Source organism: Urocitellus parryii (assembly GCF_045843805.1).
Source record: "Urocitellus parryii isolate mUroPar1 chromosome 10 unlocalized genomic scaffold, mUroPar1.hap1 SUPER_10_unloc_2, whole genome shotgun sequence".
In the NCBI taxonomy this organism is placed as follows: domain Eukaryota; kingdom Metazoa; phylum Chordata; class Mammalia; order Rodentia; family Sciuridae; genus Urocitellus; species Urocitellus parryii.
The window spans coordinates 768,662-784,195 of NW_027551755.1; the positions used below are offsets into that span (position 1 = coordinate 768,662).

Sequence of the window (15,534 nt, forward strand, 5' to 3'; positions counted from 1 at the left end):
GGGGTGAAGGATTTGGATTTGGGGGCAGGGGGCGCACCCCAGTCATCAGGCCCTCCGGAGTGGCTTGGAACGCTACCTCTTCACCCACACCCTGGTGCTCTTTGCTTGAAGGAAAGAATAAAAATAGAGAAGAGGAGGAGAGCAGGATAAAGGGGGACGGACCCCCCAGTTGGGGGGGCGAGGGTGAGAAGTAGCAGGACCAAAGGGGAGGGGGCTGCTGCTTGCATCAGCCCACACCATGCTGACCCCGACGTTGCTGCTGCTGCTGCCCCTGCTCTCAGCTGCTATCAATGGTGAGTGAGATTCCAGGGCCCCCTCGGACCCCTGGGGGCATCCCCTCCCCAGCCCCCACTCCAGTGTATGGATGGGGAAGAGAGACGCGGGAGGGGGTGCCTTTTGTTATCCCAGTCCAGCTGACACAGCAAGGGCCCTACTGGAGGCGGGGATGGGGGTCCGATTTGGGAGATGGGGGCCCTGGGCAATGATGCTTGGGGGCAGCCCCCAGTCCAAACAAAGACCAGAGGCCTGGTTAGGGAGAAGAGGCTCCCCTTTTTCTGATCCCGGGATTGAGAGGCCTTCTCTTCCTATCCCTGGTTGGGGAGGGCCTCAGCCTCCCCTACATCCTCCACCCTCCCACCCCCCATCTGAATTGTGAAGGAATTCAGATTTGCAATGTACAGCAGCAAAAGGGGGCGGAGGGGGGGGGCTTTGCGGTAGCCTCTGGAGGCTGGAAGGGGAAGCTGGGCCAGGGTGCCCCCCTGGGCAGAGGGCAGACAGGCCCAAGAAGGCTGTAGGTGGGGAGAGGGAGGGCCCCCTGCTTGGGTGTGGAATCGCCCCGCAGCCTTGGAGGCCTGGGTCCAGAATTCTGGGCTGGCCGCCTGGGTTCCAAAGTGGGCACTTCCCCTTCTCAAGGCCTCTGTCAGTAGCCTGGGTAGGGCTGTGTTGGGGGGTGCAGGGGAGGGCAGCATGCTATGTGACTTTGAATTTCCCTTCTTAATTCCTGGGAGCTTTGAGATGAAAAGACGTCAGATGTCATCATTGGGGAAGGGGGCTGAAGAATGGCCTGGAAGGCTGGGGTAGGAGGGTGTGAGGAGGCTTTTTTCTCCCAGACTTCTGGCTTGATCACAGTTTGGATTGGAAGGAGAGTTGGAGGTTGGATGGGGGTTATGGCTATGCTCCCCCCACCCTAGTTCCTCTGCTCCTTAAGCAAATATGTTTAACCCCAACCCTACCCCATCTCACTCACACACTGTATACTTCCCTTAGTCTTGGGCTAGAACTGTGTCCTTTGGGGGGAAATGGGGTCCCCTCTCCCCTTTTCTGTCAGCTGTTTTTCCTTTTACTGTGAGTCACCAGTTCAAGTCTTGCCCAAGCTTTAAGCTGGGGTCATGGGGTTGGGCTGGGTTGGGTTCCTGACTTGAAAAGGGCTGGGTTCATCCCTTCCAGACATCTTCTCCCTCTCACCCAGGGACAAAACAGCCTCATTACCATCATACACCCCTCCTCTGTCTTCTAAATCATGGCAGGCTTGGACTAGGAAAATTTTTCTATGAAACCAGATTATCTACCCCCACCCCCATGTCTTCTCCCTAACTTGCTTCAATTGGGAGAAGAGGGCTAGAGGGTCAGGAAGCAGCTGTGCCCAGAAAAACAGTTTATTCAGTGACCCTCAATCATGCCATCTTGGGGACTGTCTGCCTCCCTCCCCCCACCACCCTGAGCAATTATCTGTCCAAGAGAAGAAAAGAGGCTCTGCCCTGAAAATCCTCCAGACCAGCCCACATACCCACCCTCTGCCCTTGATTCCTTCCAGGATCGAGTACTTTCCTCTTGTGCGAAGCCCTGTGAGGGGAGAAGGGAAACTGAGGCTGAGAGATTTGTGTGCAACTGCTTCTGGGAGGGAAAGAAAAAAAAATTGAGCAAGGAAGACAATTAGGACCCCCATGAAAAAGGGCAGATGCAGTTAGGCAGTTAGGTAGAAGCAAAGGGTTCTCTATGGAAAGCAGAAGAGGTCAGGAATGAACTCTAGACAGCTGCCCTCCCAAGGTCCTAAAGGGGTCCTAATTGCCACACTGAGTTGTCCGTGATAATTAGATGAGGGAGGCTGGATATGTTCTCCTTAGCTGTCTCCCTACCCTTTCTTGAAATCTCTGCCCTGTCCATCTCTGACTTTCCAGTTCAGACAAATTCTAAAGTCCCAAGAAGAGGACCCTTCCTCAAACCCACACCAGTATTTCCATCCCTGAAATGGGAATAGGAATACTCTGCCAGGTAGGAAAGGAGAATTGTATAGAAACGTAGGTCCTCCTCTATCCAGAGGCAGCGCCTTGCCCATGTCCCTGTCCTCTTACCTCTGGATGCGCAGCAACTGAACTTTCTTCTAAGCTTTTCAGAGAAGAAAATCTCTCGGCTGAGCTCACCTGACTTAACATTTAACCTCCTTCTTTCTGCTGTCCCAGACCTTGCTGCTTTCCCTCTGTGCCTGAAACTGCCTCCTGGGTCCCTTTCTTTTTGGGAAGAATTGTCATTCCTCCAGTAGACAAACTTTAGTTTACTTGCTACTGGGGAGGATGGAGAGAGGTGGGCTGTAGAATAGGAAGAGGGATTATTGAGGACCCTGCTGCGATCAGGGGATATTTTGTAGTGGAGAGGGTACCCCCAGGCTGAAAGAGCTCAGAGAAGAAGGCTGACTTCCTCTCTACCAATCCCACACACCCACCTTGAGCAGATATATGACCACTTCTAGAAAAGGTGGGCAATTGAAGTGATCAATGAGGCTGGGGTTAGCCTCCTGGCTCCCTGAGGAAGGTTCCAAACTATATTCTCCCTGCCCAGACCGGTATCCTAAACATCTCTCCTTACCCTTATCTTTCAAAACAAGGATAAGAAATTCATTGGGGATTATTTTGATGTTTGGGGTTGTTTCTTAAGACTTCTTTTCTATCTAATCTTGTTCCTTCTCCATTTTCTCCAAATTCTTTTACCCTCTACTGCTCCCCCATCACTGGGCCTCCCAAGGATGTTGGCCAGGGTCCTGGCCAAGTCAAATCCTGTCCAAATCCCCCACTCCTTTCTGGGCTGGGGGTGTAACTCAGTGGTAGAACACATGCTTAGCATACTTCAGGCCCTGGGTTGGATTCTCAGCACCAAAAAACCCCCAAACAACAAAAAGCGACCCTCTTTCCTTACCTTTGGGAAACCTTTCTACACACGTCTGTGGCCACTCTTCCTTCCTGCTGTAGTTTCAGCCTCCCCAGTATTCTAGTCTCAGGGGGTCCTCCCCACCCCTTGAACTCCCAGTTTTTCGGGTGCTCCAGCTCTGGGTGGAGGGTTTGCTGTCCTTGGACAATCTGGTGCCATTGAGCCAAACTGCATAAGGGTCCCTGACTTGGTGGTGCCAGTGTGAGCACCAGGGAGCCTGCCCCCCCCCCCTTCTGTCCCAGATTTCAGCTTGGTTAGCAGGAACCTGCATTGTTTGGAGAAGGAAGCAGTTGGCTCTGGAGTGTTTCCGGTGCAGTGGCCTCAGGCACCGGTGTAAGGCCTCCCTGAGAATGAGATGAGGGGTGAGGGAAGAGAGGCAGTCACCCCTCTTGTTGCTCCTGGGGAAAAGAGTCTTTCCCAGGACACGGCTTCCCTGTCTAAAGATCTCCGCTTCCTTCTTCCCTCCCTCCCACTCTGTGGGAGGCAGTGACCCCTATTTTTTCTGGGTCTCCAGAAAACCGTGTCTGGGTCAGACACTGTAAGTGCTAGGACTCCACAAGCCAGGATATATGCTGCCCCCCCACCCTGCTCCGAATCTTATGAGGTAGTCATTCTCTGGGTTCATCCCAGGACAACTGTGTCACTGTCTTGGCAACCACTGGGCTGAGCCCCCTTCCTATCTCTTTGCCTGTCTGCTTTCCTGTCTCTCTTTCTTTTTTCGTACCAGGGATTGAACCCAGGGGCACTCAACCACTGAGCCACATCCCCAGTACCCACCCCAGCTTTCCATTTAAGACAGGGTCTCACTAAGTTGCTTAAGGCCTCACTAAGTTGCTGAGGCTGGCTTTGAACTTGTGATCCTCCTGCCTCAGCCTCCGGAGCTGCTGGGATTTCAGGTTGTGCCACGGTGCCAGGCTCTGTCCTTTGTTAACACATGTGTGTCATCTTGGCCTTCCAGAACTTCTCTGTTGCCCTTTTGGTTCCTCTCTTATTTGCCTAGGCTTCATGGCATTTTCTGCCCTGACTTTCTGCCTTCTGTTGCTTGTCTTACTTCTCTGTGTGTCTCCATTCACCTCCATTAAGGCTGGGTATCCCAAAAGCTATGTAGGTAGGATAGGGCATCTTTCCTACTTCTTCCCTAGCTCTCACATCACCATTTTGGAGTTATTTGTCCTCTCTCTGGCCACATCCAGATTGTCCAGGAAACAGTGGAAGTTCTCTCTCCACTTTCCTCCAAGTTCCTTTCACTAATTTTGGGATGGGTTTTAGAATGTTTCTGGAAGAAGGAAACTTGATACCTTTTGTGTGCCAACAGGGGGAAAGGACGTATTTCAGAAGAAAGGAGGTTAGATTTATGTCAGAACTTCCTCCTGTCAAGAGAGTCTGAGAACTGAAGGAAAAAGATGTGGAGAGTAGGTCAAAAGCTGAAAGCTTTTACTTCTGGTGAGCAAAGGCCATGTAGGGGTCTGGTGGGAGGGCTTATAACGGCCTGGTGAGAGATAAGCTCACCTTTGCAGGCATTTGAGGGGTCTGGATTTTATTTGTGGGGAAACGAAAAGATGATAGGGAGGTCACGGGTCAGGCTAATGTCCTGCTGAGTCAATATTGACTCAAGATGGAAGGGGAGACCCTTCTCCTCTCCTGGCGGTCCAAGTCACCCCATCTGTCCATCTGTCCAGGCCGCAAAGCAGAGGCCCAGACTCAGGAATGACAAAAATGTGTCTGAGCCTCACTGAGCTGCGGGAAGGAGCCACGGGGTAACACCCAAAATACATAAAATTCAGTGGAAAGTTCTCCGTTTGGTTCTGGGAGGCCCTTGCTGCCCCACCCCCATGTGTTTGAAAGGTCAGATTCCTGTAGGCTCTGCCCCCCAGCCCCTCGGCACCCCTGGCTTCTCTGCTCCCTTAGATATACATTTGGTTCCCTTTAGAAAACACCTCCCACCAGCCTCAGAGGGAGAGCCTCTGTCCCTTCAGCCGTGTTCAGGTCTCCTAGTCCTTGAGGAAGTCTCATCTGAAGCTCCCAAGGTATTTTGAAGACCCAGGTCTCCCCTCTGGAGAAGACTCTGTTGAGGCCTGGGCTCTTCCCTCAGCCTCTTTTGCCTCCCTTCTCCTCCCCACCCCCAAATTCCCAGAGTGGGATAGAGGATGACAGCCAAGGCCCAGGCAGGGCAGTGGGGTCTGTGTTGTGTCTGGACACACACCCAAGCCCACACCTCCTGCCCTGGCTCCAGCTTGGTGGCCCTGGAGGCCATGGCTGGGCTGGGTGCCTGAGTTGGCAGTGTGTGTGTGTGTGTGTGTGTGTGTGTGTGTGCGTGTGCGCTTGTGCGAGGGTGTTGGCCAAGTTAGCATGGCGGTCACATTCATCTCCAGGCAAAGCTGAGAACAGACGGGCCCTGTGTCCTGGTGTTCTTCCTGCAGCCTCACTTACTCTCCTCCCTCTCCGTCTTCTCCTCTTCTCCCTCATATCTCACCTCTCTTTGACTCACCCTTGTCCTTGTCTGTCTCCTCCACGCCCTCCTCCTCTCCAAGGGGCCCTGAAGGCCACACTCTTCAATTGTCTCCCACTCCGTACATCTGTCATCCATCCATCTATTCGTTCATCCATCTTCCATCCATCTGTCCATCCATCCCTCCTTCCTTCCCTCCCTCTGTTGGTGTAGCTGGGCTCCTCTGTGGGCCTCACCTTGTGCTGTCCACTGGGGTGAGTCACACCCTCCTGGCTGCCCTCTCAACTGGAGATGCCCCTTTCTGTGCGTCTCTGTGACCAGCACTGGGGGACGCCAAGGACCGTCTAGTTCTCACCCTGACACGGTGGCAGCCAGCACTGACCTGTGGGAGCCCCAGGGGAGGAGCGGGGGTGTTCCTCGGGGAAGGGGCCATTGGGGGGTCCCGAGGAGCACGGCAGGTGGCTCAGTGCAGACGGGCGGGCCTGGCCCTGGGTCTGGGGTGAGCCCTGTGCAGCTGAGCTGGAGCCCAGCAGTGACCTCTGGGGGTTGGGAGTGGGAGAGCCCCGGGGGCAGGAGGCCGCAGGCAGGAACCCCTCCTCCCTGGCCCTCCCTGGAAGGGCATCTCTGCTCGCTCATCCACAGAGACGGACTGGGCTTCCCTGTGGCCAGGGGTGTGATGGGCTGTCTGGTGGCCACCTTGATCTCAAAGTGGGCTCCTGAGCTGGGTTTCAACAGCCCAGGCTCTGGACAGGTGGCCCTGGGGGAGCTCCAGGGACACGCTGCTGGTGAGCTGAGTGGGTCGATGGCAGGGAGGTTCAGAGACACAGCCTCAGGTGTGAATGCACCTGGCCGAGTCCCAGGTCCTGGTCAGGGTGGCAGGGCACATCGTGGATCTGACAGTGACGCCGGTATGTGGGCAGCAAGGACAGAACTGGCAGGCGGGGGGCTGGGGCCCTCCCCTGCGTCACCTCCCGCTCAGCGCCTGTGGACGTGGGCAACTCCGCTCAGATGAGTGCTCAGGAATCCCCGGCCAACCTGGGGCGCCAGTGACCTGAAGGACAAGAACATGGCAGTGGCCTAGTCCTGATGTAATGTACCTAACGTCATAACTGAATGTGCACGAGCCTATGAGGACCTGAGGCAGGGAGGCCAAGAACCTGCTCAAAGTCACCTCAGCAGGGGGCAGAGCCAGGACTCACACCTTGGTGGTGTGGCTGGAGTTCAGGGTGTGGACCCCCACAGCTCCTCCGAGTGCCATTACAGGACCCAGTAGCTCCTCCAAGTGCCGTTAGGGACGCAGTACTAAGGTTCGGTCTCACAGAGGACTGAGGACTCTCTTCCCTGGTTTTACTGTCCCACTAGAATAGTCCCCATGGACCACAGGACAAAGTCACCCCTCCCTCCCTCCCTCCCTTCCATCTGTAAATCACTATTCCCTCTCCCTCTCCTGCTCCTCCGGAATCGGGAGCGTGTGCCCAGAAGGAAGGCAAAGACTGGGGGTGGCCTGGCCCCTGGCCCAGGCAGGACAAGCTGCAGAACTTCCCTCCTGTGAGCCAGCCCCAGGTTCCCCCATCTTCCCAGCCTCCAGCCCAAAGCCAGACAGCACCTACCACCTGGGGATGGGAGTAATTTAAGAGAAACGAGGACAATCTTCCCCTAAGTGCACACTGCCAAACTGGACAGACAGACAGACAGTCAGAGGCCATGGCCACGAACAGATGCGATTACCAGCCGAGGCACAGCCGCTCTGCACAGCGCTGACAACACAGCGAGATCTGGGGTGTCAATTATTTACACCCTGATTAACATAGCTCTGCATGTCTTTTTGGGGGGCGCGCTCGGAACACACGGCATTGTTATCAAGGAAGAAAAGAGAGAATGAAATATTGATGGGGGGCGGCTTTGTTCTCTGCTCAGCGCGCGCAGGCGGGTTGTCAGGAGCGGGTTTGCGCTGATGCCGGGCCCTTAATTAGGAAGGTAGGTGGCTTCCCGGGCGCTTGGATTCCTTTAATTTCCACAGAGGGAAGCGCCTTCCGAATTTTATTGAACACAGTTGAATTTTGATTTTCAAAAATCAAAACAGAAACAGTTCTTGGCATCTGTTATGAGCGCTGGGTGTTATTTGCTCTTTAGAGATAAAGTTGTTTTTATACGGAGAGAGCGAGAGAGAGCGAGAGAGCAAGCCAGGGACCCGGGCTGGGACGTGTCCTGGGAGCTGCTGGGCTGGGGGGGGTTGTCTGCAGGAAATCAACCTGGGCCAGGCCCCCCTTGTCCGGCTCTGTACTCGGCCGGCTCTGGGAAGTCCACTGGGCAGCGGGCAGCTGGATGCCAGGCAGGGTGGTTAACTGTTGGGGCACCAGAGTCTGACCTGCTCCAGAGGTTTCTAGAACAGGGAACGAGGTGGAAAGAAGTCACTGCAGCCTAGGAGACCACTAGGAGGCAGGGGGACCAGAGAGGCAGGGACTCTGGCCAACCTCAAGGTCACAGCCACCTTGCAATACCTGGTCCCAGGCCTCAGGGTTTAACTGGTCTCTGTCCTCCCTCCTTCCCCTGAGGGTCAAGGGGAAGGTGGGGTCACTTATTAAGTGTCACGCCCTGTGTGAGAAGCCAGGCACCTTGTAGGCCCTGGGGTCCCTGATAGAGCCCCCCCCCCCCCCCCCGGAGGGAGAGAGCACCCACAGCATCCTGTGTGATGAGACAGCTGGTGGCGTAAGGGCTCTGTCCTGGCCCAGGACAGGGCTGGGAGAGGGGTCACTCCACACATCTGTGCGGGTCCACGGGGGAAGGGGGTAGTTCAAGGAGAAAAAGCAGAGCACGGCGGGCGGGGAGGAGGGAGGGGCAGGTCCTAAATGGAGGAGCACTGTAGCAGAGGAAGAGGGCCCGAGGTCGGCCCAGAGGCAGCATCGCCAAGGGCTTGACCCCAGGGCACAAGCAGATGGACAGAGCCGAGCCAGGCCTGGGCCTTGGGAGGGGCCAGTGGCCATGGGGTATCTGCTGCCTCTGGAACCTTCTCAAACCCAGTGTCCTCATTTGAGTGAACAGTGTGGGAGGGGGTACGGGGTGGCATGGAATGAGGTCATTTCTTCAGCTGCAAGAATGTCCGAGCTGCGTTTGAGCCAGGCTGCAGGGCTCAGTGAGCCAATGCACCAGGTGCCTGCCATGGGTATCGGAGGGCCAGGCCCCACCCGGCCTCCCCACCTTGCTGAATAGTAGAAGGCAGCTCTGGGGGGGTGCCTCCGCTGCCCCCGCCCCGCAGCCAGCCCTGCCTGTTGGGCCACTGGGCTGCCCTCAGGTTGCTGGAACAGGTGGCCTGGACGCTCGGACAGTCAGAAGCACCTGGACCCTTCACCCTTCCGCAGAAGCACGATGGGCTGGGGATAAAAACAGCCCTCCCTCACTTCTGATGGGCAGCGCTGCTGGCTGAGCCATGGCCCCAGCCCCAGGGACCCTCTGTAGGCCTTGGTGAGACAGGCACCCTGTCCTGGTCCCTTTTCCTTCCCTATCCCTTCCCCATCCCTGTGGGTTGGTCCTGGGATGCATCCTAATAAATCACCTGACTCTGTCTTAGCATGGGCCCCAGAGAACCCAACCTATACCTGCTCCACTGTGTTCCAAGGTTGGTTTAGGGCCTGGCAGTGCGGGTTCAATTAATCACACATGCGAACCTGTGCTCCATGTGTGTGCACGCACACACACACACACACACACACACACACACACACACACCACCAAGAATGCACCAAACAACATTCCAGAAGCTGAGGATACAGCAGAGAACAAACACAGTAAAAACCCTTGCACTCAGCAGGGCACAGTGTCATCCCAGCAGCTCAAGAGACTGAGGCAGGAGGATCATGAGTTCAAAGCCAGCCTCAGCAACCTAGCAAGGTCCTAAGCAACTCATAGAGACCCTGTCTCTAAATAAAAAATAAAAAGGGCTGGGGAGGTGGCTCAGTGGTTAAGCACCTCCAGGTTCAACCCCTTGTACCAAGAAACAGCCTTTGTGCTCAGAGAGCTGACTTCTTGACAGCGCGAGAGAGGACACACATTACATAAGTAGGGTGGTCAGCAAAGGACTCCCTGAGCAGATCCCTGGGGAGATGAGGACAGTGCAGGCCTTGAAAAGAACTTACAGAAGAGGCAACAGCAAGTGCAAAGGCCCAGGGGCAGGATGTGCTTTGAGTGTTTAAAGAACACCAAGGAGGCCAGCTTGGCGCAGGCCTCGCTTCAAAGGGGGTGGAGCAAAGGAGATGAGGGGAGGGAGGTGTGGGTGGAGGTGATATAGGTCTCTACTCCAGGCACACAGTGGCTTTCATCCTCTATGCAGGGGGGGCCCTGTTAACTTTGTCTCCTGCAGAGCAGTTTCAAGGTTCTTCAGGAGCCCAGGAGGTAGCTGACCTCTACAGGCCACAGGGACGCCCTCCTCCGATCGGACCTGTGAAGAACCGTGCTCCTCTGGTCAGGGAAAGAGGTAAGAATTCAGCAGAGACATGAAGGAAAGTGGAGCATTCTAAACAGAGGAAAAATCTAGTGCAAAGGCCCTGAGGTAGCCAACTGTTGGATGCATTCGAGGAATCTGTGCAGGAACGATTCATATTTTAAAAACCCTTCAGGTTATTCTGCTCTGTGCCATAAGGTTCTCAGAGTCCACCCTGGAATAATTTCTTAACATTGTCTTCCAATAAAAGATGTGTATCTCCCATCCTCCAAGAAGGTTGCTGGAGAATTTCCATACTACATCCATCTCCAAACTGTGCATCTTGGTGGGAGAAGGGAAGTTCCTTTTAGGGCTGACCCATGACCCCCCTTGGACTTGGATCTGTAGCCCTTTCTTCCCACAAGATGAGGGCCCAGGGGATAGAGAGGGTAGACCTTCTGCACAATCATCAGGAGCTATTTCCTGCCCCTGCGTGATTAGGGCAGGTTATATACAAGGCATTTTGCATATTGAGGTGTTCATACTGAGGTTGTTCATTTGCACAATGACTTGGAAAACTTCGGAGTCCAGGGACATCAGCCCAACCCTCCATTTTGTGGGGGAAACTGTGTTGGGAGGGACAGGACTTGTGCAGGGTGTCACAGGTAGCAAGTGTGGGGGCTCGGGACAGACATCCCGACTTCTGAGCCTCCTGCCATCTTTCCAGCCGCAGAGCCCCGCCAGCCCCTCTGACTTTGTAAACAAGGCCGGGTCCTGAGAGCCCCTCTCTCTCCCAGGCTGGCTCCCTCTATGCTGTGACATTTCCTCTTCCCTCCCCGAGTCGGCCTCCCAGGGCCCAGCCTCGCTGGAGGCTTTGATTAAAAATGCACCTCCTAATCTCATCAGAGGCCAGAAACATGCATATATGCAAATCAACATCTGCTCCTCTACTCAGGGAAGGATCTTCCCAAAGTGCTCTGGGAAAAGAAGCCCAGCCCAGGGAACTCTGAAGGGAAGATCCAGAACGTTCGAAAATCACTTCAAAATCCCCGGGTCCCTGATGGAGCTTCACTGTTAATGCACTTGCAGGTTCTACTTGAAGGAGCAATAAAGGAGCAGTCCCCCAGTGGCCAGCCTCAGCTGAGGCTCTTTGCCAATCAAGCCTCTGCAGTGTTACGGGAGACGTGCCCGGCCTGGGGTCTGGGGAGCCCACCCGCTGGCTGACAAGGGAAGCAGCAGCTAGGGGTCACTTCTTGGCTTTCGTGGGTGTCTTCTTAGCAGGTTGGAAGCCGTAGGGATTTTTTTCCTGGGAGAACAACTGTTTGAGTCAGTGAACACAGTGTCAGCTGCTGTAATGACTAAACCCTGGCATCTCTGTGGCTTCACAGAGAAGGGCTCCAGGTCTGTCTCATGGGCTCTGAAGTGGTGGCAGGGCGTGGGGCTGAGGCGACTCAGGACTCTGCTGTAAGGTGCTTTCCAACCCCTGGCCCTGCACCTCCTCTGGGGCCTCAGAGTCCTCTCCTTGGAGACTCACACTGAAGTTCTCTGGATCCAGCCAGAGAGCCACACAACCCCTTACTGCCTGCATTCCAACGGCCAGAACTCACTCTCACCTAAGTGTTCTGAGTACTTTTAAAGTGGGGTGGCTAAACCGTGGTGTGGGGTAGGTCACGTGCATTAAGCTCATCTCCACTTTCAGTGTCATCCACTCGCCGTGGGTGTATTGGGATGTGACCCTATTGCGAGTGGAGAAGCACCTGGGCAGTCTCGCAGCATGCCCAGTAGGAAGAGGGACAATGTGCAGGGGTGCTCAGAGCAGCTCTGCCACAGCTATCCGCCTCAGGTCACTGCAAAATCGAAGGGACCCTGGCGCATGGCTGGCTTAGGTCCTGTGGCTGTAAGCAACAGAGACCCCAGCATCAGGAAGATCAATGGCAGGATGGCACGGAACCAGGGGTCTGGACATGGAAAGAATGTTCTAGAAGCCTAAGGAGCAGCCACCACAGCTGTGTTGCCAAAGGAGGAATGGCAGACCACAGCTTGAGGAAGAAAACCTGTCCTCGTTGCCTCTGCGTGACCTTGGCCCCATGAACTAAATCCCCGAGGGGGCACCTGGTTGGCACCACGATCACCTGTCCCCTGCAGAGTGGCAGGAGAGGACGGGCCTTGTCTTGCTGACTTCTGCACAGCAGAGTAAGCTCCAGAATCTGTCACTCCACCCAAACCCCTCCCCTGAGGGAGAGAGGTCATTCTCCTAAAGAAAATCAGGGTGCTCAGGCTCAGTGGCACACGCCTATAATCCCAGTGGCTCAGGAGGCTGAGGCAGGAGGACCTCGAGCTCAAAGTCAGCAACTTACTGAGGCCCTTAAGTAGCTCAGTGAGACCCTGTCTCTAAAAAAAGCATTTTAAAAGGGCTGGGGATGTGGCTCAGTGGTTAAGTGTCCCTGGGTTCAACTCCTGGTACAGAAAAACAAGAACAACACAAAATCAGGGTGATGATTTTGGTGTTGGGCCCCCCAATGGTCTGTGACTCAAATCCAGGTTCTTCCTTCACAGCTGGGCCCACTGGGGACCAGAGAGGAGAGGTCAGGGCAGAGGCAGCCACAGCCCTCATCTTCTGACGGTGTGGTAACTACCTGTTTGGGGGGGCATAAGCGATTTGATGTCATTTTCCTTTTCAAAGCCTTTGAGGTGCAGAGTCGGGGCCTGGAGTCACCTTGGTTCTCTAGAGAGGACACATCTGCTAGGAAATTTGTTTTTCGGAGGTGGCCCATGTGGGGGGCTGGTGTGGGGTTTGGGGGCACCCAGGCAGGAGGCACCTGTGGAGCGATGGTGGGCAGGGGGCTGTGCTGCTGGTGTTGGGTGGGGGCTGGGCACCTACGCCCCCCCCCAAGCCCCCCTACCCTTTGGACTATGTAACCTTGGGGACAATGTCTTCCTCACCGTTGTATTTCAGGTATGCAGTAGCCGAGAGTCGTTTTACCTGCCCAGCCTCCATGCGGCCTTCGGGGAGACATAGCACCCCCACTTCCTTTGAGGAACTGGCCCTCTTCACCTTCAGGCCAATGAATTCCTGGGGAACTGATTTCCACCCCAGGCCCCAGCATAACCATGTGACACAGGCCTGGCCAATCAGAATGAAGCCAGTGATTGGTTCAGGAATGGACACATGATCTGGTCTTGGCCAATCAAATGGAGCTCTGAGACTTTTGCACAAACCGTGAGGACAACCTTACTGAAGACCTGCCACAGGATGAAGCCACACCGAGGAGCGAAGTTGTAAGGACAGAAGGATCCCTGAGACATAGCTAATGCCTGACAAAGTCCTTCTCAACTCTTTAGTCACATGACATGACAAATTCTCCTTTGTCCTAAACTCAGTCGAGTCAGACTTTCTTTACTTGCAAATAAAAAATGAAAGAATTCTCTGTAATATAAAGCAACAACCCTGGCCCTCTCTGGTTATGGAATTAGGAAGCTTTTACCTTCTTCCTTTATGATGCTGTATTTTAGGAAATGAACTTGGCTAACTCTCTAACTTAAAAAAAGTTTCATAAGAACGGAAAGTTTGGGCATCTCCCCGGGCACAGTAGCCAAAGCAAGTCTTCCCTCCTGGCAGCCTCCTAAGAAAAGAGCCCAGTAAGAAAAGGGTGAGGGAAGGAAGGAACCCCCCAGGCTGTCCCAGCCACTGTGTCCTGGGTAGGTGCTGGTGGATTCATCCCACCCTCCCAAAGGCCTAGGGGGAGGCCCTGCCCCTAGCTGAGGACGCAGAGGCCACGCTGTTGTAAACTGCAGAGAACCCCCACCCCTAGCCCAAGGCTGCAACTCAGTGGGGTTCAGCCCTGGTCAGCCATCTCTGGGGGCTGCTCTCTGGGCTGCAGAGGCCCCTTAGGAACAGAGACCTCTGGACCATACCAAGGTCTTAGAACTTGGGGGGCAGTGGAATGAGGGGGTACAAAGGGCAGAGAAAAGGACTGTGACATTTGTCTCAGCCAGTTCAGGAAAACTAAGAATCCAGTGACTATTGTATCATTCAAAAACGGACACGCCTGTAATCCCTGCCGCTCACCAGGCTGAGGCAGGAGGATTGCAAGTTCAAAGCCAGCCTCAGCAAAAGCGAGGCGTTCAGCAACTCAGGGAGACCCCGTCTCTAAATAAAATACACAATAGGGCTGGGGATGGGGCTTAGCAGTCGGGTGTCCCTGAGTTCAGTCCCCCCCACAAACAATGGAAATGCATATTTAAGCCTCCATGTGTATACACTTGTATCCACGCTGTCTGGACATTTCTGTCTTTATAACTCCAATTGTCGGGTGGAAGCACATGAAATTGGCAGGATGAGACCATTTCTGAACCATAAGTCTGGCTCTTCCAGACCTTTCCAGCCTTCACTAGGCTCATATCCCTGTCTGCAGCTACATTGTTATCTGTGCCCATTATCTCTGTCCACCCCAAGCCCAAGTCCAGATCCATACCTACATCCAGGTCTCCCTGGGTCTGCGTCTCTCTGTCTTTATCTCCCTTTTCACAACAGAACAAAGACCTCTTTAATTCTTGGTGCCATCCATCGATTCCCCTGTCTTTCTGGGGATGCCCTAGGACAGAGAGGAACCCACGGTGAGGACTTCCGGGCGTCCCCTGGGTGGCGGCTCAGTGCCCACAGCTCTGCTGGCCTCAGAGACACCAGCCACCCTCTGCTGCTGTGGGGATCCTCCACACAGAAGAGAGGCCAGGGGACCTGGACCTGAGCTGCTCTGGACAGGGCAGGGGAGCCCAGGCCACCCCCTGGGACCTCAGCCCCTGGGCCGAACAGCAGGCAGAGCCCAGCGGAGGGAGGAGGCCTCTCCAGGAGACGCTGGGGCCAGTACAGACCCCTCCTTCCTGCCCTCCACTTCTGCACAGGGTCCCCAGGACGGCCCAGGCTCCCCAGCGGCTGCCAAGTCCCTGGCAGCTCAGTGGTCTGGCCTTGGGGCTCCCCTGCTCAGTCCCTGCGGCTGTGGCTGCCCAGCTGGCCGCCGCCTCCCTGACCCTGGGCTGTTGGTGGAGCCACCCGGGCCCCAGCCTCGTCTTCTATTTAGACAAACAAACAATAGTGGGTTCGGTTACTGCGGCTGCGGCTGCGCTGCGTCCAACACAAACCCCGGCTGCCCAGGTTCAGCTCAGGCGGTCCCTGGACAGTCGCCTCCTCCCCGCTTTGGCCTTGGTCCCCGAGTCCCCTCGCCTCAGTGGCACATTTCCAGGGCTGCTCTGAGGGGGCATGTGGAATGTGCCTCTCTGCCACTGCTCCCACCGCAGAAGGCAGGAACCCTGAGGTCCCCTGGCCCCGGGCGACATAGGAGAGAGCTGGACTAGTGTCACTGGGGTAGGTGGTCAGTGTCCATGCCCCTCCAAGGTCCCCGACAATGTCCTGCTTGGAGAAAGGTGTGAGTGACACCCACTTTGCAGAGGGGCAAGCCGAGGCCAGAAG

General features: G+C 55.3%; 1 long non-coding RNA gene across 1 annotated transcript; it reads left to right on the forward strand.

Annotated features, from left to right (window-relative positions):
- Positions 1-230: 230 nt before the first annotated feature.
- LOC144251239 (uncharacterized) lies at positions 231-13,407 on the forward strand. Its single transcript, XR_013342653.1, has 3 exons — positions 231-293; positions 10,008-10,121; positions 13,024-13,407. It is a non-coding gene; the product is annotated as an uncharacterized LOC144251239 (long non-coding RNA).
- The last annotated feature ends 2,127 nt before the right edge of the window (positions 13,408-15,534 follow it).